Here is a 27678-nt window from a genome sequence, read left to right on the forward strand (position 1 = left end):
AATTATTACAATTGCATGGAAATTCATCTTCTAGCATACAGTGGACAATGGAGCTTTTTTTCCTACCAACTGGTTTACCTTGTTTTGGCTATTTTCTCTCTCTTCTTTTTCCTGATCCAAGATAATCCTGTATAATAAAAGCATAATATGCAAATCGACCAGAGGAATGACCAGTCGCTATGATGTGCACTGACCACGAGGGGGCAGACACTCAATGCAGGAACTGACCCCTGGTGGTCAGTACACTCCCACAGGGGGAGCGCTGCTCAGCCAGAAGCCAGGCTCATGGCTAGAGAGTACAGCAGCGGTGGTGGGAGGAGCCTCTCCCACGTCCACTGCAGGCTGGTGGTAAGGAGCGAGGGGTTCCGGACTGCGAGAGCACCAGACTGTGAGAGGGATGTCTGAAATCCACCCCCCCCCCAAGGGGGATTGGGCCTAAGCCAGCAGGTGGATATCCCCCAAGGGGTTCCAGACTTCGAGAAGGCACAAGGCAGGCTAAGGGACACCCCACCCCCAGCCAGTGCATGAGATTCATGCACTGGAGCTCTTGTTTTACTATAAACACTAAACATAAACATAAATCTCCCATGGAGACTTTGACTAAAATTGCCGTATTTTTCCTTTGGACTATAAATCTATTATATAAAGTTACATTTACCTCTATTTTCTGTTACTAAGCAATTATTCTTAATCATATTTTACCCAACAGTACCTTAACATACCTGACCCTAATGTCCCATCTTAAGGGACCACACTAAACTGACTTGTCAATTCAGGTCATCTATTTCAAATAGCCCAGAAGAGTTGTAAGCCAAAAAGGAAATTGCTTAGAAGTTTGGGGGGGGGGGGGAGACTAAATTACAATTCCAAATATTGTTAACAATATAAGTTTATAAATCAAGATAAATAAAAATTCACTTAACCTATCCTTTTTATTAATTAAAATAGTACAAGCATTTGAATATATATTATTGTCAATACAAAGTATTTCAAATATTTTATGATTACTAAAAGATGTAAAGGCTAGCCTGATCCAATATACCATTGTTCTAGGGAATGGAACAAAATAGACTTTCCCTAACATTCTTGTTTATAAAAAAGTACAGGAAATGCATTAGGTTCAGATGGCCATCTCTTGGAGCTTATCACCGAGAACAGCTAGAACAACTATGCCAGCTTTAGTTCCTTCTGAATCCTCTCCTCTACTCGTTCCACACTGTTCTTGTTCCTAGCTGTCTGGCCTGCAACATTCATCTCTTGCTTTAGTTATCTATACACGCTATTCAGAGTCATAAGAAAATGTACATATAGTTTCCATGAGCTTTAGCAAAAAGAAGTTAAGCAATAAACTCATCTAAATTGTCCAGAGTATCAGCAGATAGTGAATGACCTTTATTTTCTATGAACTTGGATAAAATTCAATAATTAGGTTGCCACATTTATTCTTCTATAGGCAATAACTTGCTAAAACTTTTGTTTAGTCTATTCCAAATATCAGAACTCATAAAAAATAAATGTAATTTATTAAGTAGTCATTATTTTCTCTCTTGACACTTAAAATAGGTCAAATTTCTTATTCAGAGATCAAAAAACCTCATATGTATATGTTAGGGTTCTTTATTGTTTTCCTTTTGACAATTGAATTGAAGCAAATTAGGTATCAATTAGGTAAAGTTTTAAAACTAATTTCAATGATAAATAAGGGTTGCAAAGTCCTACAGTGAGGCCCAGGATGAAGTGCCAGCCATGAAAACAGGCAAACCTGCAATGAGCCCTTCTATGTGATGTCTGTATTCCTTTGCATTATCTCAACCTTACCTCCCTTTAAGTGGTTAGTTTCTCAAACCCAGCAACTCTGCCTCTTTGGTGATTAGAATGAGAGGCAGTGTTTAAAAGATGCTCTGGCCCTGGCCTGTGTGGCTCAGTTGGTTAGAGCATCATCCTGTGCACCTGAAAGTCGTGGGTCAATTCCAGGTCTGAGCACTTGCCTGGGTTGTGGGCGCGTGCAGGAGGCAGCGGTCGATATATCTCTGGTATTCATGTTTCTTTCTTTTTCCCTTTCTTCCTCACTCTCTAAAAAATCAATAAAGTATGTAACCTTAAAAAAAAGTGCTCTGGAAGTTCTGAAGAACTACTCCAGCTTCTCTATATATTTCCCCGGATGCTCTTACAGTAGCACCAGGAAGCCTCGCCATCTGGAAGAATTACCACTGAGGATTTCACCAGGGATCTCAGGACTTGATCACACCCCTCACACAATGCAGAGGGATCCTTTGCAAACACCATTGTTAAAAATGTCTGTGTAAGATCCAAAGTTCTCCTGGGATACTGCACCCACAGAATCACAAGGGGCCAACGCCAGAAAAGCTGCTTCCACCATGCTGGCATCAGACCTAGGCTATACAGGCATTCTGCAGTGGTCGCTGTGCCTTTAATTCTAAGTACATAGGTCTTCTTCAAACGTCTCTTATCCAAAACTTCTGAAATATCTTATTTCCCCCAATATCAAGTGGCAAACACTCTATAACTGGATATAATTTAATTTCTATGTAAATGAAATTACATTTTCATTTATGTTTCAATTGAAGCTGAAAAAGTCACTGTGTCTGGCTTATTAAAAACTAAAAGATTGAGTAGAATGAGTTTTCTTACATGGACTAAAGATAGAATTCTCAATTATATTTATACTTTTCAATTTGGTGACATGATATAGTGAATCAGACTTGTGACGTGTCTAAAATGTCTAGAGTCTTCTTACTCAGCCAGCAACTTTTTAGTCTTCTTTCCTTATTAAATCTCATGAACTCACTGTCTCACTTTTCCTTTTCTACCCCTACATTGATATCATAGTAGTCACACATTATCTTGACAATTAGAGGCGATCACTACTCCTTTTAGGACAACCTTGTTGAATGTAACTTTCATGATGTCTGGACATCATGAAGGCACTTACCTCTTATGACTGCTTTATTTATGTTTAAAATAATTTTAAAAGTTCTTACTTTCCCCTGGATTTTTGTCATGAGACATTTTAATTCCTCTGGGGTGATATTATCATAGAAGTTGACAAAACTCAATTGACATAGAGACTCCAATAATTCTATGTACAGGGTCATGCAATTAACATACATATAACAGCCTGACTTGGTGTAGCTCAGGCCTGAGAGTCAATCTATGAACCAGGAGGTCACTGTTCGATCCGGTCAGGGCACATGCCTGGGTTGTGGTCTTGATCCCCAGTTGGGGCCTTACAGGAAGCAGCCAATCAATGATTCTCTCTCATCATTGATGTTTCTATCTCTCCCTCTCTCTGCCTCCCTGAAATCAATAAAAATGAATTTTAAAAAAATACATATATAACATTGCTTGAGTAAACAAATAAATGCTCAGGAACACATAATTAAGTTAAGCATCCCTTTTATTTACTAAATTAATTTTAAATGACTCATGAGTTTAATGTTACAATACATGTAAGTAATCTAAGATAAATTTTTAAAACATGCCCAGAAATTTATGTGGGTCTTATAATCACTTATTAATATATATACAGTTTTTTAGATGTGCCAAACACTTCATGCTTATCAGTGCACTTAATCTTTACAACAACTTTAAGTTAGTTTCTATTATCCCCATTTCACAGATGAAGAAGTTAAGGTACTGGAAGGTTAAATAACTTGGCCAAAGTCATGTAACAAACAGTGGCATAGTCAAGATTCAAACACATGCCACCTGACTCCAAATTCATGTTCTTAACCGGTATGCAATACTGTCCCTAATGCTTATTCCCAGCAGTTTCCCATTCGTGTATTACCCAAGAGCCTGACCTTGCTGAACTTCTGTCAGCTGAGTTGTGACTGATTCACATAGCTTTGCAGGATGGAATTTACAATTTTGCAATAACACCTAAAAAGCTCCTACAGTTTTGCAATAACTACCCAAATTAACTGACAGAAGGTCTTGATTTAGAAATGCCAGATTTAGCAAATAAAAATATAGGCTGTTCATGTAAATTTGAATTTTAGGTAAACATCATTTTTAAAAATATAAGTATGTTTCATGTGATATCTTGGACATACTTACACTAAAAATGTATTTGTTATTTACCTAAAATTCAAATTTAATTGGGTGTTCTGTATTTTCTCTGGCAACCCTATCCTGGCTTCATTTCTTTCTCTAATGTTATCCACTGAACAGGAAGGTAATACCCTTATGCAAATTTGAAAGCCCATCTTAATCATCAGGATGATCCCAAGAATGGTGCAGATTCCTCAGCCAACCAACTTCCCTGTGGTGGCAACTCCTCAGGTCCAGTGTCTGTGTGTGACTTAATGGTCTGATTTGCAGGGAAGCCTTCATTCCAAAGGTTTACTCCATGCCTTTATATTTCAGTTGAAGCCTGAGTCACACATCAGCAAAAACTACCAAAGCATCAGCAAAAACTGTCACAAACTCCTAATGGTCATTTTCACTCCCACCATATTCCTGGTACAATAAAACATTCAAAATTTCATATAAAGACCTTCGTATTTCTCCTTCTATTGCTTTCTGAGTGTTCAGTTTGCATCATTAAATGTAGAGACCAGATAGATGTTGTCTTTGAACGTCTGAGGACAGAATTGGGTCCTGGATGCTTTGTATCTGACTGTCCTAAAGCCTATATCAGGGATCAGGCCAAAATGCATGATTCCATGTAAAATTAATTACTGGGTGAGCTTCCCATTACTGAGTTCACAGTGGCCTTGGAAAATACTGTCCTTCGAGGGATGCAAAGTCAGCCATGCAAAGTGCTATTTAATTGCTGCATTGAGCTTAAAAGCAGCCAACTCTATCATATTAGCCCTGGGTTGGTCACATCAGCAACTGCTGAATAACTTGTTGGCTGATTGACTGAAGGGCTATTGGAAAGGTACTGGGTAATTCTCTTTGCTATTAGATCAGATGTCCTTTTCAAGGGTGAACCCAGCAGGGCCCTAGAAAGCAATTGGGGGGAGCTGCTGAAAACTATTCATGAGAGCAAAAGAGAAGAGAATCACATTATCTGCACTCTATGCTGGATGCATAAGCATTGGAAATGGAGTTGTCACAGCAGTGAGAACAGAGAAAATGGCACAGGATTGCGAGTTTGGAGCTTGAGTTTTGGTCCTCTGCTAATAACCCTGTGGGAGGCCATGGGAGAGTTCATTCTCTCTGAAAGTTTAGCTAAATGTTTTCTAAGGTCACTTCTTTAATTTATAATTTTTCAACTGACTCAGACTTTTATGCATTTTATCAGGAAGAAGTTTTAGCCTTCTGCCCCATCTCAAATATTGATTTGCTGCTTTTATTCCTCAACTTTCTAAGCAGATCACATACTTGAAAATGTGATATCAGTTCTCATGAATATCCCAATTATTAAGAGAGTTCAACTAGTTAGGTTAATCAGTATGGCCCTGGTGTTATGACACAATTGATCCTTTTTAGTTATTCATTCTTTTATTCAGTAAATGCTGAAATTTTAGTCAGTAAATATTTCATACTTATTAAGAACCTACTACATGTTATGCACTGAGCCAAGTGCTGGTGAGAAGGTCCCCAGCTATAGAGCTATCATCTCAGTAGAGAAATAAGAATGTAAACAGAATTTCAACAAATTGTCGGTGTTATAAAAGAAGTGTTGGTGAAGAGCCATGGTAGGCTAGAGCGAACGTGGCCATCGCCTGTCTGAATCAATCAGAGAAAACTTGCACAGAGGAGGGACTGTTTGAGCTGGACTTTGAAAGATGAGGTTGTGAGATAGAAGAGGTAGGAAAGGCATTCTGGGCAGAAAATACAATATTATTCTGCAATTATAAACACAACTAATATGAGCTTCAAGGTAAAGCGAGGTTGAAAAGGCTAAAGAGGCCAGATTTGATGGCCAAAATGTCACAGAATAAAGAGAAAATGAAGTAATATATGTAGAAAAAAATTAAATAAGTATGTATGTTTGTGATGCAAGGGTTGATATTAAGAACATGAGCTCCTGCCCTACAAAAAAAAATCATATTGAATAGCATGGAGAACACTATGATCTTCCATAGGCCAGTCTTTAGAACAAAAAATTTTATTCTTACATCAACTAAAGATTCTGTATGGAGTTTCTCACTTTTCTTAACATTTGGTCTTCACAAAGCTTACTTCTCATTGATGCCCAAACTATAGTTCCCTTCTTTCCCCAGCAAGTACTTGCCATGGTGTGACATCATTGATTACTACTTGCAGTGCCTTGACTATTCATCTGTTTATTTGCTTTGAACTTGAAAAAATATTTTTCTTTTGCAGACAATATTTCTTGAATTTATGTTTCCATTCTTGAGTAATGAGTTAATTTCATATGTACTCCAAACTTGTCAGTTCCTGGCACAGTGTTTGGCATAGCAAAGCCAAAAATCACATATTACCAGCTTGGAATAGGAACCATCTTTTCTCCTTACATTGCACTAACCTTCACATCTCATATTTCCAGGGGCCTTACTATCCTTCAATGAATAGTGGTCAATTTTTCTATTTCATATATGTATTATATTTTATAGCTTTAAAAGCTCTGAGGTTGACTTCTAAATCGTAAAGAAACCCGTCTCTCTCTAAATATATTAGAAGGAGTTAAGGTGCTGGAATAGAAACAGATGGGGGGGAAAAGAGATATAATTAGAAGTCAGCAGAAACTGTGGCTTTCCTATTTGTATTGCATGGTTCCTTTCATTGACTATAATGTATGAGCTTCAGTATAATATGTAATGTGGTCATCAATTTTAATTTTGCCAGCCTTTCATTTGACTGTTGTTGCCATTCCCATCCGAATCTTCAAAGGACACTGTCAGGATGATTATCACAGTCACCAGATCTTTCTTCTATTATAACACTGAATATGATCAGCCTATTTTTTCTTTGCAACTTGGGATCACAGAGAGTTAGTATGCACACTCTGATAACCATCTTTTTCCGAAAGTACAGCTTTCAGGAGCATAATCACAATTACCTATTCTCTAAGTAACTCAGTTGATATAATAATTAATAATACTAATATGGCTCATTTTAGGGAAATATTTAATTCTATTCCACGTTTAAATGGTTACAGCACGTTGAATTGCACCCCCTGCCTCTACCCAGTTAAACCAAGGCTTGCATTCTCATTTGAAGACATAAGAAAAGACAGTGCTCTCAAACTTGGCCAATTCACCAAAAGATATCTCTGATGTTTAAATGCTTTACCTGAAAACTCTTCCATAAGCATATCAAAGCCGGGATCCCCCTTCTTTCCTCTGATGTTGTGCTTTGCACATTATCACAAACCAAGTTTATGCAGGAATCAGTAGTTAGTCCTAAAATTCATGAATAAATGTGATGCTAGTCAGTGTTTTAATTCAAGGGAGATGCTTTTAACACAAATCTATATAGGCAGACTTACTGATTTACCAACCTTAGTGAATGTTTACATTCTCTTAGTTCACTTGAGATTCCCCCAAGAACTAAAAAATCAGGACATTCTTTTATTAGATTGGTAGTTATGTCTTTTTCTCTAAAACTTGAAGAAATTCACTTGGTGTCTGACTATAACATTACTATCTGATAAATGTCTTTCCCCTGGAATAATCAAATATACAAGTAATTTCCCAGTTATTCCAATAAAATTATGAAAGAAAACTAGGTAAACTGTGAGTTCTTGGCTTCCTACCATACATTCAAAGCTAAACATAAAATTTCTATTCTGGCATCCTTGCTGGCTGCAATCCACTTCACTCACTAGTTACAAGTTATTGTTTTTCTCACCTAATTCTATTACTCATATAATTCTTAAAAGCTCTCATAAAATGAACATGCATATAGCATCTTCTGTACTTCTGAGATGAATTTATTACTGAAATTTATTAGCATTTAAGGACAGCAGAAAATACTCATTTGAACTCATAGTCTTGTGAATATAGTTGACAATATATGCCACACAGTTCAGTTCACTCTAAGCACTGTCAGACACACACACACACACACACACACACACACACACACACCCCATGATATTATAAATAATGGCATTCTGCATGGTAGACAATTACGTTTTGAATAATTAGTCTCCATTAATATCCTCATAGGTAGTTGTGTTTACAAATAAATGAAGACCAGCTTAATTGCAATATTCAGAACAATAATTAATGGCATGAGTTCCGAACTGACATGGTAGGCCTATTAAGTAAGGAATGTTTATTCTTGTTCACCACTGTACCTCAATACCTAGAGCAGTGTCTGAATTCTACTAGGTTTTTAAAAATATATATATATTTGTTTTAAAAAATGAATAAATAAATTATCTAGAAATATTAGGTGGGAAATAATTTCCCCTTTTTAAAATTCCTTTATAGTAGAGCAATATAGAGGATATATTTCAGAGGAAGAGAAAACACATATTTAACAACATGCATTTGATTCAGAAACAGTAGCTGACTTGAGCAGGACTTTAGATGAATATTGCCCCTTAATAGGAGAATCTATAATTACTTAAAAGTTGAAAATCACAGTGATTTACAGTCGCAGAAAATTCTTATGTGCAGCAAGTTGCGGTAACCAAGGAGATTAGTGCGTGGGGGCTGACAAAGGGCAGAAGTGAATTCAGGTGAGCACATTGAGCTCAGACTCTCTGTGGAATGTGCATCTGAGCATGATGCACTTACCTGCTTAGATCTAAATATCACAGTCATCTGTCTGGTTGGAGATAATTGGTCTAACATACCTGGCTTGTGGAGAAAAGCATGCAATGTGCCTGGTCCATGGGGAAATAGAGTCCTCCACAAAGTGTTAAATCTTGGCCACTTACTAGACCCATCGTTATGCTAACCCCCTCATTTTCTCTCTTTGGCTGAAAATGGTGGAGTTCTTACAGCTTTCCCTTTTGTGTGAGATCAGTATAAAAACAGGATGATGGAAACAGGTTTTAACAAGACAACTTTCTAGCCAAGTAATTCATGTTATAAGACATGGAACTTGATTTTCCTGTTTATCCTGCTGGCCTTTAACCTGGCCTAAGTCCAAAAGTTTAAGTGAGGTTGACTCCATTAGGCCAAACTAACTCTGTAATCCACAGCCCCTAATCTTTCATCAGACCTGCTCCAAGAATCTTGCTGGGATTTCATGGTGCTCACAAGAACTTCTGAATAGATAGGGCCCACCTATTAGATTTTAAAAATTAAATCGGAAGATATTTGCTGGCAGACAAAAAAGCATGTTTCATAATTGCTAAAGAATCCTGCTACATCATGGAATATGATGGTAAATGTATGGGGAGCAAAAAGAAATAATAATGAAAAGGAAAACTAAAGTAGAAAAAAAAAGCCAGAAACTTAACACCTTTGGGATTTTGCCATCCTCCGGCTGTATCTGCTTGCTAACTCTGCCACTTGTTCACAGATGTTGTGTGGATCTCAGCCCAGGTGACTACACAGTGCTAGTCGCACTGCCAACTCCAGCATCCCCTTTCCTCTCTGAGTACAGCCAGTGTACTCGGTGTCACTGGGAAAGCTGAAATCCTATCTGAGAAAAACAAACGAAAAAAAAATAGCACTAACTTGGACACAGCCTAGGGGAGGGAAGGCTGAAGAGAAGGCAAGCCATGGGATTCAGATCAGTTCACATGCCTGCTGGGCTTGCTGCACACTGTTCTCGGTTAAGACTAAACTAAACTAAACAGAAACCTGAACATTTTACTGATTGAAGGGAATTTAGAATTCATCTGGCCCAAGATCCTCACTTTATAGCTATGACATTTATGGCTGAGATATAACCATTACGACTAAATAACTGAACTTGAGGATCCACAACTACCTACAAAGGAGATCGATACGCTGAGGGTATGGCCAACTAACACTTTATAGATCTGTTTTTCATTATAGATCTGACTTTAGGTAGTACAAAGGCAGCAGTATATTTTAATATTTATGTATTTATTTTAATATATTTTTAAATATAATCAGCACATCAATTTAGTAATGTATAATTTCCTGTAAGTGAAAATAAACAAACCCTATGATGAACCAAAAAGAAATTGTTCTCTTGGAAATGTAGTGTAGTAATTGCCCTGATCTGCATTGCAACATATCAGCCACCTCCTTAGAAGCGAATGGGGTTGGGATGAAGGCAATTTGGAGCTTTTCTGAGAAGCCAGCAATGAGGAAGCCTTTTCTAACCTAAGGGGTCTTTATTTTTAAGGGAAATTGGTTTAGTCACTGAGGTTAGGGGAATTCCTCTGGATGTATTCCTAGAAAAAAGTAAATCCATCCTTCCTTGAAATTACGAGATATTAGACAAATTCTTCACATATTTCCATCCATAAGTGTCTGTAATTATTGAGAAAATGTAAAAAGTGATAATACTGCCAAAACAGTAACAATATACTAGTACTTAATGTCTATAACATATCACGTAGTACACAAATCAGGTATAAGTTAGGATCTCATCCTATATACTAAAAATGTAATACGCAAATCAACTGAAAGGCTGAACAACCAGTCAGTGGGGGGCAGGGCTGGCGAGTAGGTAGCGCCAGGCTGGCCAAAGTGCATGCTAGCCGGCAGAGGGAGGGGATGGCGATGGGGGGTGGGCAGTGACCAGCTGCAGCGGAGGGGTGATGGGGGGGTGGGGCCGGCCATGCCCTGATCTGCTGCTTGGTTGCCTCCGAGAGCGGGCCTAAGCTGTCAGTTGGACATCTTCTGAGGACTCCTGGACTGCAAGAGGGCACAGGCCAGGCTGAGGAACATTCCCCTCCCTGCCCCCCCCCCCGCCCCGCCCGTGCACAAATTTTTGTGCACCAGGCCTCTAGTATTAGATAATACCAATCTTCTATCATAGTTTTTGGGTTGGATAGCAGTGAACCAGGAAACAGAAACGTGGAGCATAGCTAGGTTGGGTTTTATTTGGGGGTGATTATCATTATTACCTGTAGACTCACATTGCCCCTAAATTAACAGAAGTGCTAAACAATAGTATTTCAACAGTGAATCCCAGCCCCTCTCTGGTTAAAGTGACTGATGAATAGGTTCCCCTGAGTTAGGTCTTGTTTCCATTACCAAAGCTAAGCTTGATAGAGACTATTGTGGCACATTGTAGACATGGTTCTATATGGAAGTCAGCTAGACTGACCACTTCCTTCCACTGAACGTGGAAAGAAACCTGATAAGCAACTTTGGACCACTCCATTTTGGGGCAGCTGTAGTGTCTGTACCTCATTCTCAGACAGATTTTTCTTTTTCCACTGAAGAGATACAGTGGTAACATTGTGCCTAATATTTCTGCCCATAAACTCTTTATTCAACCAAGTTAAATGAATAAATAAATATTGAGAGAACATGAAAGAACAACTGTATTTGGTGATTGATTTTCATATATAACTACGGAACTCTGATTTTTGCAGGCCTGAGAGATTTGTGACAGGACTCAACAGATCCCCAGCTACTCTCAGAAAAATATGATCAGAATCCAAAAGTTCCTGTTTAGTCACTTCTCAAGAACAGCAGTTGCCTTCTAAGATTTATTCCAAGTCTCCTGACAGGCAGAGGATACACTGTCATGCTTTTATTTTTTTATTAGTTTTAGGCCACTAAGTATAATTTACACCAAAGCTCTGAGACCAATCACTCTAGGAAAAGTTCTATGTTACCAAGACAATGTGTCATCTGCTTTGTAAAATAATAACACTATTGATCTGTCAAAATACACTCTTGATGAGCAGGAAATATGTTATTAAATTATTAATGGATAGCTTCAACTGGCTTTCTCATGTCTAGCTATTCCCTTCTTATAAATATGAGATACAAAACTATATGTACAAGTCAACTTAAGATCCTACGTAGGTAATAAAGGGCTTTGCTTCTTTTGAAGAGGTAAGTCAGGGGTTTCTTCTAAGATCAAAACTTCCAGTAGAATTAGAGTAACAGATTTGGATATGGAGTAAGAAAATTATGCGTGAAACAAACAAACAAAATTCCAGAACTAACCCATGGTCACAAAGTATATATGTATAAGTTTATTATTAGGTAAAATTTCTCAGTAAAACTGTGATTGTGCAAATTATAAAGTTAAGAACATTTTTCTTTGTACATGAATCTCTAATTTGCCACAATAGTAGTAAGTCAGGCTAATCCATTTTCTTATGGAAATAATAAGCATTGCTTGAATTTAAGAATATGTTTTATGACTCATTGTCATAAAATGCTTATTTTAAGCATTTTAAAATGCCTATTTTTAAGCATTTTAAAAAGTAACATGTTTTTTGCAAAGTCATCATGTGGTTTAGATAGTAAATGGATTCTTTAGGTTATATCATCTAGTCATATTACCAAAAATTACTTCACTTTACCATTTAGCTCATTATGTTTCTTTTCTACTATCTTTGGTTTCTTTTACTTGATGCTGGTGGACATAATTATAAACATTGACTTCCATTGTGTATAAGAAACTGTTGGGATCTCATCCCACAACTTCTAAATATTGGAATGTCAATGTTGAATTCTTTGGTGATCACTTTTAGTCCCAGGACTTTATTCAACCTAGTCTATGTTGTAAACAGGCAGATTTATATGTCCAGCAAAGCCCTCTCCCTTGAAACACAAACCTATATGCAACTTCCCACCTCACATCTCCACATGACCTATAGTACACTAGACATTGCAAGCTTCACATGACCAAAACAAATAGTTGATCTTCACCTCAAATCTGCTCTACCATTGTCTTCTTCATCTCATTTAATAGCAACTTAATCCTTCCAGATTCTTTGCCCTCATCCATTGGTTTCATCTTTGTTTCTCTTTCTCTCACATTCATTTATAATGACGGGGGAAGTTTGGTTGTGTAGAAACAAACAAACAAACAAAAAACAACAGTTCTGATAATAGAAGCTGCACTCATTAACTCCTTGCAGTACAAAGACCATCTCTTTTTGTCTTCTGCACCGTTGAATGCTAATGCTAGATATTTTGTACCTAATATATAGGACAAAATAAAAAATGTTCAATAAGTGCTGAATTGCTGAATGTATAGTTATTCCAATAATTTTGGCAAATAGTCTTTTTAAAAATGTTATGAAAGCTATCTTTAAAAGTTAATGATATAACATACCAAATACACATACACTCATGCTATTTATAGATGTGTTCACCAACACCAAACATCCCAGTGCTATTAGCTAAGCAGTTCCTAGGTTTCCCTGCTAATGATCGGGATGTCTAATGCTAAGTTATGTGAATAGTTGAGAGGCCCCATTTGTAGGTTTCATTTTAATGGTTTCTGCATGGGAGACCTTCTCATTATAACCCTTACTTATGCAGAACCTATACTTTATCTTTGAACTTATAGCTAGTTTCCTGGTAAAGTTTTCCAAGCCTGGATATCTATACTTATCAGAGAAATTTCCCAGAATTTATATTTCCTATATTCCACTGATCCAGAACATAACTTGATTTCTCCATATTAAAAATATTGTGTGTGAATAGCTGGTCCTTTCATTTCTATAACACATACGTTTGCAGGCTTACTGACTAGAAATTCCTCCCAAGGCATTTCACATGTTAAATTGAGAAGCACATTAGGGAGTTTCAGCATGAAATTTCATATCCATTATGTCCAGCACCAAGTTGTCTATGAAATAATAGTAATGAATAGCATTTGGAAAGATGATGCAGTTGTGAAGTAGCATAAACATCCAACCTTTTATCAGAATATAAAAGTCTCTATAAGTTTTTACCTTCAATCATGACTGAATAGTAATGGTCAAAGAGATCTCTGCAGTATTTCAACAGTTTCAGAAGTGTCTCAGTCATAGTTCAAGCGTGGCCTGGATATAAAGATTTTTAAAATGACATATATTGAAAGGCTGAAGGAACATGTTTTGTTTTTCTTATTTTTCACATGCTCTAGTAATTTATTTTCTACTATGTCAAATAAATGAATACCAAGAAATAAAGTGACTAATCTTAAACTTTTCAAAAGCCCTCAAAGCAGCTATTTTTCATCACAGCCTTCATCCATAGCATCTGTTACATGCATTATTCCCTCTGTTTCTAACACCTTTCCACCTTGTTCCTAAAATTCCTACCTATTCTTCAAGGATTAGTTCAGATGTCAATCACTGTCTTACTACTCTGAGGTACCTCTCCACTCATCACTGCAGCCTCCACTAGGAAATCATTTTCTCTTTCCCCTCTGACCTTATAGTATTTCTCATTTGGCAATATCTGTCCATATCTTTCCTGCTAGACTGTGACCATCTGGATGCTAGATACCATATCTTGTTTACCTCTAATTTCTCAGAGCAAAGCAAATAAAGTATTAAACAATGTTTGGAATTTAAAGGAGTAAACCAGCTAACATTGTAATGTTTTTAGATCATTTACTTAAACAAAGCCTCTCTTTTATAGAATCTACGCTTTGCAATCCTGAATCTCAAGCAAAATATCATTGTGAGCCGCTCAGTGACAGAATGTCTTTACCAGTCGGCATGTCATGCTCAGAATTCTCTACATGTGTACTGGAAACATAATTTACAGGAGAAGCTGCCTTATCAGTTAGTAACCAAGTACATTGCTCTTTCCTGAAAGTGGAATCACACTACCTATTCTCACCCAGATTTCCTCCAGTAGAATCCCATCCTCACTGAGGCATGTTGGATAGTAAAATGTGGAAAGGGACCATCCACAGCCCTGGCCCACCCACTCTTTTATGAGGAAACTACCTTGAACCAACAGTAGTCAACCCACTGCTATCCTCAAACCAAAGCAACTCTCCAGGTGACTGAGCAAACCTTGACCTACCATCATGATCCCAGCACATAGAAATTCTCAAGTGTTTCTTTCTGTAAGCATTGACCACAGTGGGGTGAACGACACTGAAAGGATGGCACTAACTTGAGAAGGAGATAAAATGAGTTTAAGAGGTACAGATACTAATTTTACTACTCTCCAGACCATCATTTAGTGTCAACAAATATTACATTGCAATATACTCCTTGATTTAGGATTTCGGCTTCATGTGAAGCACAGTTGAGAAGGCAGCTAAAAGAAATATTTTAGAACTGGAAGGGGACAGTGGCTTTGAAATTCTTAGAACAGGTATGTGATCAGGAGGCAGAGAGGATATCTTTTAGTCAGGCTCCTAAAAACAGATTCATTTTGTTGATGTGGCTAGTGTGGTTTTATGCTGTGATTCTATTTGAAACACTGGGAAGGGGGATACTGGATTTTTCTGGAGTCCTCACAGGCTAATGATCATTCACCACTGATGTTTGAGTAATTTAACACATTGGAAAATAAGTCTGTGCTTCAAATCTTCTATACTATAGAACCAAGTGTTCCCGGCTTGTTCTATTTTTGCTTTTGGACCATTTCATTTTGAAGACACACTTGGGGAAGATGACAGCATTCATGTAGCTAACAATATTCATTTTGTTTTTATTAGTTGTTTTTGTAGTTTCATGTTTTGATGCTTGATCTGACGAATGCATTAATACCCAGAAGGTGACTCTCTGTTTGTACTAATAACCTATCTCATTCATACTTAATCAATGATAGAACAACTCAGCCTTACTGTCAAAGGAGCATGAATCAGAAATGTTCATGAGGAGGGATTATATAACACACATGAAAACTATAGGGAGAGTGGGAGTGAGGTGATTAACGACAACTATACTCTGAACCGTTAAGGCACTATATAGGATTAGCAGACATGCATTCTCTAAATAACTGAATGACTTGGACAAGTCACTTGAACTATATAAACCTCAGAATTTTTATCTTCAAAAGAGGGTCAGTCTTACTATTAAAAAATCCGTGGTTCTATAATTGTACACTTGTATACACTGAGGTTATCTACACTAATAAAAGACAAACATGCAAATTGACTGTACTTTTGCTACACCTTAAGCCATGCCCACCAGCCAATCAGAGTGACTATATGCAAATTAACCCAACCAAGATGGCGGCCAGCAGCCACGGAGCTGAAGCGAGCAGGAGGCTTGGTTGCTCCAGCGATGGAGGAAGCCAAGCTTCCCTGGCCGGCTCTGAGCTCCACTCAAAGCAACAAAGTTTCAATTATAGAAGGTAAATAAACCACAGATACCTGCTTTCAGCCGGCCATGGCCAGTGAGCTGGAGCGAGCAGGAGGCTTCCCTCCTGCCTGCCCTGGCCAGCTCTGAGCTCCTCTCAAGGCAACAAAGTTTCAATTATAGAAGGTAAATAAATCCCACAATAAAAAAAAAAAGAAAAAAAGGAGAGGCTGGGAGCTTCCATCACTGGGGGGCTTGGCCAGCCTGAAAACGGCCCTCAGCCCTACACCCAGGCTGGCCAAACAATCATGGGGTGAGGGTCCCCATTGGGGGGCTTGACCAGCCTGCAAATAGCCATCAGCCCCTTACCCAGGCTGGCCAGGAACACCAGTGGGAACCCCCACCCTGATCCAGGACACCCTTCAGGGCAAACCAGCCAGCCCCCACCCATGCATCAGGCCTCTATCCTATATAATAAAAGGGTAATATGCAAATTTGACCCTAACAGCAGAATGACTGGGAATTACTGGTCACTATGACACACACTGACCACCAGGGGGCAGATGTTCAATGCAGGAGCTGCCCCATGGTGGTCAGTGCGCTCCCACAAGGGGAGCTCTGCTCAGCCACAAGCCAGGCTGCCGGCTGCCAGTACAGCGGTTGTGGTAGGATCCTCTCCCACCTCCTCAGCAGTGCTAAGGATGTCCAACTGCAGCTTAGGCCTGCTCTGTGCTGGCAAGTGGACATCCCCGAGGGCTTCCGGGCTGCCAGAGTGATGTCTGACTGCCAGCTTAGGCCAAATTACCCAGGGAGCAGGCCTAAACCAGCAGGTGGTCATACCCCAAGGGGTCCCAGACTGCGAGAGGGCACAGGCCAGGCTGAGGGACCCCCCTGAGTGCACAAATTTTTGTGCACTGGGCCTCTAGTAATTTTATAAACTCTATTTAATTGAGCTCTATTTAAACTCTATTTAAATGAGGATCTTTGTGGTCCCTTAACAGAAAATTTTAGAAGGAAGACATATATGGTGCCAATAATATTTAGAAGTCAATAAATAATAATAACCACTTACCAGGTGCTTATGTGATGGGCATTATGCTGTTTTATGGGTATTTCATCTGTATTTTAAAATTTAAAAGATCTATCCTCAGAAGGTTTATATAACCTGCCCAGTCACAAATAGTTAGTAAATAACAGAACCAAAATTTAGACCCAGGTCTCTCAGACTTGCTAGCCTAAATATTTAACTACATCAGCTCTGAGTTAAATTCCAAAGCAGCCATATTCATAAACTTTCATCTTTCAAGTGTACATGACAATTACAAGTGCTGTCTCTATATCACGGAAATAACACATCATTTTGTTGTCAGTATGAATGTCCATAACATAAAGATTCATTCTACACCACCACACTACACAACTAAAAAAGGTTAAAAAATGTAGTCTTAGGAATAATTGTTTTGGGAAACCTAAAAAAGAAACAACAAGTATTTGACTTTGTCTTATCAGTTGTTTATGAATGTTGGCTCACAATGCCTACATCTAGGAAAACATGTTTATACTTCCATTATTATCCTTAACCCATTAGATGAAATCATTTTACATGTCTTTTTTCTCATTAGACTTGACATTTCTGAAAACAAGCAACTAAGCCCTATTTATCTTTAAATTCTCAGTATATATCCAATGTTATTTACAGAATAAAGAATAAATAGTGGCCATGCATAACTGAATGAATAAGTATACCCCCAAACCAATTTATCTTGAAAGTTTGCCTTAGCATCTCTTCCTTTGTGAGTCTCTGAAAGAAAAAAAAATTAAAAGGCAAATGTGTAATTCCATTCAAGTGGAAAGGGAAAAGCTGAGGCAGAAAGAAAAACTGAATGCTTAAAATATGCTTAAGCATCCATGCAAAGTAGGAAGTTGTGGTATCAGTGTGAAACTAAACCCTACCAATAGGTAGGCAGTCTGAAAACTACTTTTAAAATGTGTATGTTATTTATCTGATATATTTATAGAAAAAATGTAATAGCACTTTCTACATGATGAATTATATTGACTTCAAGTAATTTATCCAACTCCATCAAAAGGGAATTTGAGAAGTGGGCCATTGTCCAGATCCAGATGACTCATGGGGAACTGAGCTGAGTAGTAGCTGAAGGAACATGGAGATAGAAGACACTAACCAAGGAATGTGGTCTTAAATTATGACACGAAAACTTGAAAGTATGAAAAGAGACTAGAACTAAGGGTTCTGCTGCCATAGTAGAATCTCTCTCCTTGGTGGTCCTCAGGGGCAGGTAGAGTGCTCTCATTCTCCCCACCCTCTTTATGCATTGACATCCTAGAGTAAATAATATCCCTGAAAGGTTATATGCATAGAAAATGAATCTACAGTTATCCCAGGTTAAATTTCTCATGTATTTAAAGAATGTGTCCACATCAGTGGCCATGAGTCACACCAAATAAATGACCCTCGCTCCTTAACTATGCTCTTAAAATTATGCACACAAATAGCTACTTTACTTAAATCCCCAGAGTCCTTCTGTTGTCTTTGAATGTTGATTCAGAAGGATTATCTTGTGTTTAAAATCTTTAATTCCTTCTTTTATAATCTTTCTCTTATTGTTTTGGATGGGAGAATAAAGAAATCTAAGTCACATTGCCAAGGACTCACATTAACATAAGTATTTCTCTTTAGTATGCAATTTAAATGTTCTTATGATAAAAAAAAAATAAAAAAGGAGAATGAAACCATGATCTCTCCTGTACAGTGGGAAGAATAATGTGTAATCAATATCAATTTTCTATGAGTATTTATTTTAATTTTAAATGATAGTGATAACATTAATGGTAACTGTCTGCATCCCTCCTCTTTTCCTTATGTAGCTCCTTTAGCTGGGTAACTATGAAGACAGAAGTACTTTGATAGGTATCTGAGCTTGTGAAAATCAATGAACAAAACTCATTGTGTGCTTTTATTTTTTTCCCAGTTGATCCCTGCCCCAGATTCTCTTTCTATTAAAGTGGAAAGGAAAAAGCTAAGGCAGAAAAAGAAACAGAATATTTAAGCATCCATGCAAAAGAGGAAATAGTAGTATCAGTATAAAACTAAACCTTACCAATGAGGTAGGCAGCCTGTAAACTACTTTTTTAAATATACTATATGTTCTTTATTTGATATAATTTATTTCTTTTTTTAGTTAAGGGTTTTCTATGTGTTGACTTATATTGACTTCAAGTATTTTAGTCAAATCTACCAAAATGGAGTTTGAAAAGTAAGTCATTAAGGAGACTGATCCCTACCCACTACACCAGCCAAGCTCCCTTCACTCTATTCCCTATCAGTGCAGCCAATGAGAGGTACTCCTCTCAAGAGACTGAAGGAGATAGCGGGAGTGAAAGGTTGGGAAATTTTCCCCTCTCCTAGCTTAGGGATGGCATTCTTCCACAACTGCAAGTCCCAGCTGTCAGCCCCTCCTCACTGTTCAAGTTCTCTGATTCCAGAAAGACCATTTTCTCAGTTTCCTTTTAGACCAGGGAGCAATGCTGGCTTCTGCTGTTCCTTCTCTCTTGGTGTCTAATATAGTTTTTGTTCCCTAATTCAGGAAGTCATCCCTTCATTGAACTTTCTTCCCTGGGGTGGATTCTGCTTCTTCATGTGTCTTGACCAATAGTAACTGTGAACTTGAAAGTGTATGTGTCACCTGCTGTTGAGGCAGCTCTGACTCCTGGTGACTCTATATGTTCACAATGTCCTGTCCTAGACAGCCCTGCTCAGCTCCTGTGGACTCCTGCCTATAGCTTTTATGTAGTCAATCCAGCTCATATCTGGTCTTCCTCTTTTCCTACCACCTTCTACTTTTCCAGAATTATTGTCATTTCTAAAGACCCCTGCCTTCTCATGATATGCCCAAATAGGATAGCTTAAGTTTTGTCATTTTTGCCTCCAGCAATATTTTGGGGTTTATTTGCTGTAGGACCCACTTGTTCCTTTTTTTTTTTTTAATTGGTCCAGAGCATCCATAGAGCTCTCCTCTAACACCATATTTCCAATGAATCAATTTGAAACTTGAAAATACACCAACTTAGACCTTTCCATTCCAATCCTTTAATGCTGTTGAAATATCTATTAAAAAAATGATGCCCCTCTACTTTATACTATTGAGACTGGGATGAAACAGTTTTCGTAGCCAGAAGGGCTCTTTAATCCTGGTAATCAGGAAGCATAGTGATGTCCATGAACTTTGTACACCAGAGAACTGCTTCTCCTGGGCCCCATTCTGCAGTCACCCAAAAGGACTGGAACATCATACTCCCTCTTAAGTCACTGAGAACAGACAGGAACAGAGCAGTATGCAGACAGCAATTAGAAAATAGAGCCAACAGAGCCATATTGAGGTAACACCAATCCTATCTTCACTTAACTTTTTAAATATTTTGTTCACCAGAGATTGTTTGCATTACTTTTAATTGTAACATATTGCATTTTTAAATTACTTATCTTGGTTACTGAGGTTTTCTTAGAATCCCCTTACATTTTGGACCCAGATGAGTTCCTCACTCTCCTCCGCTTACTCCAGACCCTGTTCAAGAGTCAGAAGATAAAAAGTCTCACATTGAAGGAGAGCTGTTGTTGAGGATGGAAGCCAGGAATTTAGACAGACTTAAGTCTGAATATCACTTTACCACTTACTAGCTGTGACCTTGGGCAAGTTTCTGAAACTCTCTAAGCCTCAATTTCCGTATTGCAAGATGAAGATAATAATGTAGGGCAACAAACCTTAATCTGCATTGCAACATCCAAAATGTTCTGAGAAACAAATGATTTTTCATACATTTGGCAAAACCTAATTTGCAGCAAATCTGACTGAAGTGAGATAAGACAATTCACAGTCTTTATTTATCCCCTGTATAACGTGATTACTTATGGGGTGCTGCCCCAGGTCCCACTGGGGGTGGTACGAATTAAAGATATGGCGTATTCATTCTACAGCCTGTCTGAAATCTGAAAGTTCTGAATTCAAAAACGAATATGAGCCTAAGGGGTTTAGATAATGACTGTGAACTTATAATAGCTCTCTGTGGGAAGTCAATGAGAAGTACATCACAGAGTGGGGGCACCTGGTGAGTAGTCACTGGAAAACGGGCTTTCCCAGAACCCCAGGAACTCAAACAGAGATTGTGTCACAGGGCATCCAGCCCCTGACACTGCTTGCTCCCTGGTGGGGAATGAAATCTTGCAGACACTGAGTTGGGTTCAAGAGGCAGATAGGTTGTTCTATAAGTCTTTCCAGAAAATGATGTAAATCCTGACTATTAAAGGGCCAGGCACAATGGCAATGTGTCCTCTTTGAGTGGACAGTGCCTCTGGCCACTATGGATTCCTGTTAGATTTGGGGGGAGCCAAGGAAGCTATGCTGAGATGTGCTGCCGCTCTTCCTATCCTGTGTGGCCACCTCCCTTCTGATTAGTTTTGCATCCTTGGCTAATTAAATAAGGAGCTTAATCTAACCTTGCAGTACATGTGTTGGGCATGGGTCTCTTCCTGTCAATCTGTAACCTGGCTGAAGTACTGCAGTGCTCAATAAACATAGCCCATTAATGTCATCTTCATGGTGATTATTTCCTAACAGACAACAGGCATTTTTCAGAATTGAAGCTTTCTTAGAAATCAGTTGATTTACAGTATAATCTTTGAGCAATTGCAGATGCAGAGACTAAGATTTCACTGTAATTATGCCTAAAAGCTTGATTGAAGAAAGTGAAAACGTCATCCCTGTCTGGTGTGGGATATGAACTATATCAGCAGAACATGAATGATGAGAGACATCTAGACTGGACCATAACAGAGACAATTCCCTTAATGGCACATGACTAAGGATTTTACCAATTTCCAGTAAGAATGGAAAGTTAATTTCAAAGCCTGCTTTATATTCTTCAGAGTTCCTTGTTTTTAATTATGTTGAAATTAACTTGCAAGAACAGTACAGAGATTTTATTTCACAGAATGAGGCTAGCCATTCCCTTTTTGTATTGTCTATACATTGTCTTCATAGTTTCAGATGATTAATCTGTGTGGGGAGCCCATCAATAATTTCAGTCAAATTCTGGTATTCAGCATGGGCAAGGCAAACTGGACCAACTCCGGGCTGTAACCTTATATCTGGAGGAATTGGCTGTGAAGGTGACTCGCTGCCTGAATACAAACCCCCCTCAGTGTTGCTGACGTTAGTGAGAAGTTGTGTACCCACCGGGATCATCTGGCAAATGGGCAGTGGAGCAAATCACTTGACTCACTATCTGTTTCCTCGTTTATAAAATTATAAAGTCATACTAAAATTATTGTTCATTTTTTTCTTTTTGCAGAACTCTTTCCTTATATTATTTTTTAAAACTAGGAAGCCAAAAATATGACAGATAAAAGAGGCATTCTGTTTGAAGTAGTTGAGGTGCAGAGTCCTTTATCCCCATATTACCTGACCTTTTCCAATGCCTTTGCAAAGCCCTTAAGACTCCAAAAGTTCTTAGGAGACTCAATGGACCAGGTAGTTCCTAAGAAAGAATACTTTCTGCTCCAGCTCTCTCTAAATCCACAAATCTATGAGATCCTAATAGCTGCCATTTACCAAGTGGCTAATGTGTACAGGCCCTGAAGTAAGCATTTATACACAGTATATTATTTAAACTTTAGAAAGATCTTACAAGGACTATGCATCCCCTTATACAGATTAAGTAACTGAGGCTCCAGAGTTTAAATAATTTTCCTGGGGTCACAGAGCCAGAACATGTGGCTCTAGAATTCAAGCTCAATTCAACTGACCCCAAAGCCCATATCCCGACCATCATGTCCATCGGGGAATCCAAATAACCTCTCTAGGTCTTTAGAAATTTAAGGCAGGAAATAGGCCATTGATAACTGCTCATTTCATACCCTATGAATCCAGACAACAAATGCCCAGGGTATTTCTTAGTGACCATTCTTCAGTAGACCCATTCTAGGGGCAGGACAAGGGGGTAATCTGACTATTCCTGCTGCAGTTGAATAGTGGTCTTCAGAGAAGAGAAATAGGAAGCTACTACCACTCTGAACAAAATATAAGAAGGTGGGTCCATTTCTCAGAAAGATGGTTCTGACAGGATTTGAAAATTATCGCCTTTATTTTTATTTTCTCATTAAAATAACTAATTAATAAGTACCTGCTTTGGTCATGCTTGTATGACTGCAAAAATCTTGAAGTCCAAAAATGTGGTTTTATGTAGAGTTTTACATTCACTACTTGTACAAATTACTACCTGGACAAATGACTTATCTCCTGACTCAGTTTTTTTTGTTTGTTTGTTTGTGGGTTGGTTGTGTTTTGGGGTTTTGGATTTGTTTTCAATGTACTAAATGAAAGGATTACCTCTGAAGAATTCTCAATCACTAACATTTCCGGGGTTCCAAGATCTATCCAGGAAATATCTGTAATGCCAAATTTTGGGAAAATCAAAATGTAAGTATCAAAACTCACAATTTTCATGTGTAGTTACTTGAGATCTTACATGTGGCCCTCTCTACAACACTGTAGGGCAGTGGTCCAGATGTAGTTACATCACTAATTTTCTGTGTCAGGAGGAAACACATCAAGAGGTTAAATACTACGCTGCTGTAAAAAAGGAAGAACTCTTACCATTTGCCACAGCACGGATGGAACTGGAGAGCATTATGCCAAGTGAAATAAGCCAGTCAGAGAAGGATAAATACCACATGATCTCACTCATTTGTGGAATATAATGATCAACATACACTGATGAACAAGGACTGATCCAGAGACAGAGAAGCATTGATTGGACTGTCGGGCCTTGGAGGGAAGTTAGGGGAGGGTGGGGGTAAGGGGAAGAGGTCAAACAAAGGACTTATATGCAAGCATATAGGCCTAACCAATGGACACGGACAACGGCGGGGGTGGGGGTGAGGGCATGAGCAGGGTAGGGGATAATGTGAGGATAAGGGCACATATGTAATATCTTAATCAATAAAAAATATATATTTTAAAAAAAGAGGTTAAATAACTCATTTAAAATCACACAAGTGACATTATGAGTTGAGCTCAGATCTCCTGATTTAGAGACAATATGCCCTGGTTACTTTAAGTAATGTTCCCAAGGTCCCAGAAAGTCTCGTTTTAGTTCATTTTTTATTTCTCTGTTATTATTCCAGTTCTAACTAGATGATGACATAGTGGAGGTCTAACTGCCACTTTCTTTAAGCAGTTCACTTGGCATTTGCAGGTGGTGTGATCCATGGTGTCACCTGTGGAAATGAAGCCACCCTTGTTCTGGAGCATCAATCTATAACCACAGAGCTTCTAGGTCTGATCTGTTTGACAGTCCATAAAGGGGAACTATGAACACCTAATCTCATTACGCTCATTGTGTTTTATAGATGTTTTGAAGTAGGGAGGAAGAAAAAACACACAAGGTAGGTAATATATCTTATTTGTAATTTGCTGTTTTCTTTACTCCCAGTTCACCACTTGTATCTGAACTAACATCTATCTCCTTCTAAACAAGGTTACTGAGTCAGCATACCCAGTGAGATTGTGTCATGTATAATAAATTTTCTGCTCAAAATGGTCCTAATGCAATCTTTTCAGCTTTGATGGGGAAAAATTAGCCTTAGTTAGAAAAGGCATTTCCATAACTCATTTTAAATCATCTCAGTGTCAGCAACCACATATGTACATAAATCAAATTTGGATCAGATCTTAAGATGGATCATTAGGAAAGAATTTCAGGACAATGAAATAAATAATACAATAATCTAACCATAGCGCAGATGGGTGGACCCTTTTACTTTTCCCTTATTAACTCTTTGAATCCAGCTTGTGTCCTTATCACTAACTACTAAAATGATATTATTAAAATAGATTATTGCCCTGGCCGGGTGGCTAAGTCAATTGGAGCATCATCCTGTACACCAAAAGTTTATGGGTTTGATTTCCAGTCAGGGTATATACCTAGGTTGTGGTTGGATCCCTAGTTGGGATATGAACAGGAAGCAACTGATCAATGTTTCTCTCACAATAATTTCTCTCTCTCTCTCTCTCTCTCTCTCCAATAAAAACATATCCTCAGGTGAGGGATTTTTAAAAAGAGAGATAATTGCCTTCCTAACCATCCAAACTGATGGCCTTTTTCTCAGTTCTTATTATTCCACACAGCATCTGACTCTAGTAATTACCCCCTTCTTCAACTGATCTCCTTCTCTGACTAGCTATTTATACTTCTGTTACCTTTCTGAAAATCCTCACTTGCTCTCAATGTTGATTTTATCTTCCTTTTCTCTTCATTAGCCTCCTACATCAGATATCACATCATTACAGGGACAACCTCCAAATACAAGTAACCGTAAATTTCTTAACAGAAAGAAATGGAAAAGGGGAAGAAGAGACACAAGCACTGACTAATCTACACACTGCTAGTCAACCACTGGAAAGAGAATCCATGTTTCCTGGGAAAGGGACAGAGCGGATTTATAATGAATGAACTATTCAAATTTTTATTCTTGTTTATAAAAATAATAGAGAGCCCTTCTTTCCAAGTTTGGAAACTTTCTTTAATACTCTTTATATAATAGGGTCCTGTATTATCTGGAGATGACATTTACATTTATTGATCTAGAAGCTATTGGATTTTGAATATTAACTCACTCTGTTCGTATCATGCTCCACAGAAATAGATTGTACACAAAGCAAACACCTGAGTAAGAAAAGCTTACAAAAACTAAATGTGAACCTATATGAAAAATATTAAAATGAAATTGTTTAGGGTAGTTTTATGGATATCCTGCCCAAACCCTGCAAACTTTCATTTACAAAAAGGTTCTTCTTTATATATAAATTGAAACTTCCATGGTTACTTTAAGTAAGAGAGTACTGAATGGAACACAGGTCTCTGCATCAAGTCATAGGTTCTTATAGAGCAGGCGTGGGGAACATCCGGCCCGCCGGCCAGATAAGGCGTGAGACATCATTTGATCTGGTCTTGTCAAAGCATTAGGGGTGAGTTAATTAAGTGTTTGACCAAATATAGCAGACTAATTTTTAAGTTGATAATTTTGTATGGCCCATGAATGATATTATAAATACACAAATGGCCCTTGGCAGAAAAAAGGTTCCCCATTACTTCCATAAAGGTTCCATGGCTTTCTAGTTCAATCTCAACTTTATTTCTGAAACATGATAAATTCGTGTTAAGGTGCCTGGGAACATTAAAGATAATGATCTAATATGTGTATAAGCATAGTAGATTCTCAATAAATAGTAGTTGCTTTTATAGTATAGCATCTCCATAGTGGAGGAGGAGGACTGGGAAGCAAAAAGAAAACTAAATGGAATAAAGAAAATCACATTGTAATTCAAACAAAATCAGGAAGCCAAGTTCAATGCAGAGCAAGACACCGAACATTTTACTTCTATTCAGTATTTGCAACAAGTATAGTTGCAATTATTTTTTAAGTTTTAGTTATTTGTGTAATAAGGGAAGGAGCTAAATAATATGGCAAAATCCAAGATGGTTAAGAGTTCTGGAGCATGTGACAGGAAAAGTCAAGAAATGTAAGGGCTAACTGGGTGGTTTGTTGCTCTATTTCAATGGTCTAAAATAAGTGTGTGTGTGTGTGTGTGTGTGTGTGTGTGTGTGTGTGTGTTTTCTTGCTTACTTGCATTATTGGATTATTTGATTTTATCCCTATAAAGTATGCTATTAATCTATGAAATTTTGAAAAAAAATTAAAAGTTGAATGTTGGATGTGAGCACAACATGGTCAAGAGAACCTCATCAATGAGCCATATCAGATTGGAGGGTTGGGCACACTGTATCTGCCACCCCTGGTTGTCTGTGGATATTAGGCTATTTGGATATTTATATGGGTAAGTTTAAAAATTTTTTCCAAGTATCTCTAAAGCAAAATTTAAGATAAATGTTTGGTGCCCCACAAGCTTTAGTAAGTTCAAATCTTCATGCAGTAAATAAAAATGTTTCCCTTGCTTCAAAATCAATCACTGCATATAGCAGATTGAACTTGAACTGTCTCATATTGATGTCAAGCTTAAAGAAAAGAGCAGAAAAAATACCTTACTACATGGGGATGAACACCAAAATCATTGCAACTGACCTTTGACTAAGCAGTTATAGAAAAGTGCTCTGTTTGCTTCCCTGACCCAATTGAATCATGATGCTACTTGTACCCTAGAAAAATATCAACTTCAATTAGATAAAAAATGAAAAACTGAATAGAATGTTTGATCAATTAATCATATTTTTAGCAGGCACCTAAAAGAGTAGGCTTATAACAAAAGCTACAAAATAATTACCCTACCTTAGATTGTTCCTAGAAAGTCTTGGGTACATCTCTGAGAAAATGAACAAAGAAATCATGATACTATTTAATCAATCTTCAATTATCCAGAGGTTGATTGTTCTATTTGTGTGTCTCTGCTCTCCTTCTGCTCTCCCTGGCTGAATGCCTTATGGCTGTTATTGTGTCCATGTCCACTTCCACCAGAGAATGGGCAGGGAGAGAAATCAGCAAGCTTACAAATTGAAGGAACCATAAAAGCAAAGGATGGTAAGCACTTTGGCTAAATGAGGCT

At 38.0% G+C, this 27678-nt stretch overlaps 1 long non-coding RNA gene across 2 annotated transcripts in view; it reads right to left on the reverse strand.

Annotated features, from left to right (window-relative positions):
* Positions 1-23463, reverse strand: part of LOC118660335 — a 38357-nt gene extending 14894 nt beyond the window's left edge. Inside the window, exons 1-2 of one of the 2 annotated variants that reach the window (XR_004968873.1) lie at positions 23446-23463; positions 7231-7340 (exon numbers count right to left, since the gene is read on the reverse strand). This is a non-coding gene — a long non-coding RNA (uncharacterized LOC118660335). Of the gene's footprint in view, positions 1-7230; positions 7341-9357; positions 9532-23445 lie in introns of those variants that run through there. The other variant, XR_004968872.1, reaches the window with a different exon arrangement.
* Between the last annotated feature and the right edge of the window lie 4215 nt (positions 23464-27678).

This window comes from Myotis myotis, unplaced genomic scaffold (genome assembly GCF_014108235.1).
Source record: "Myotis myotis isolate mMyoMyo1 unplaced genomic scaffold, mMyoMyo1.p scaffold_m19_p_7, whole genome shotgun sequence".
NCBI classification, from domain to species: domain Eukaryota; kingdom Metazoa; phylum Chordata; class Mammalia; order Chiroptera; family Vespertilionidae; genus Myotis; species Myotis myotis.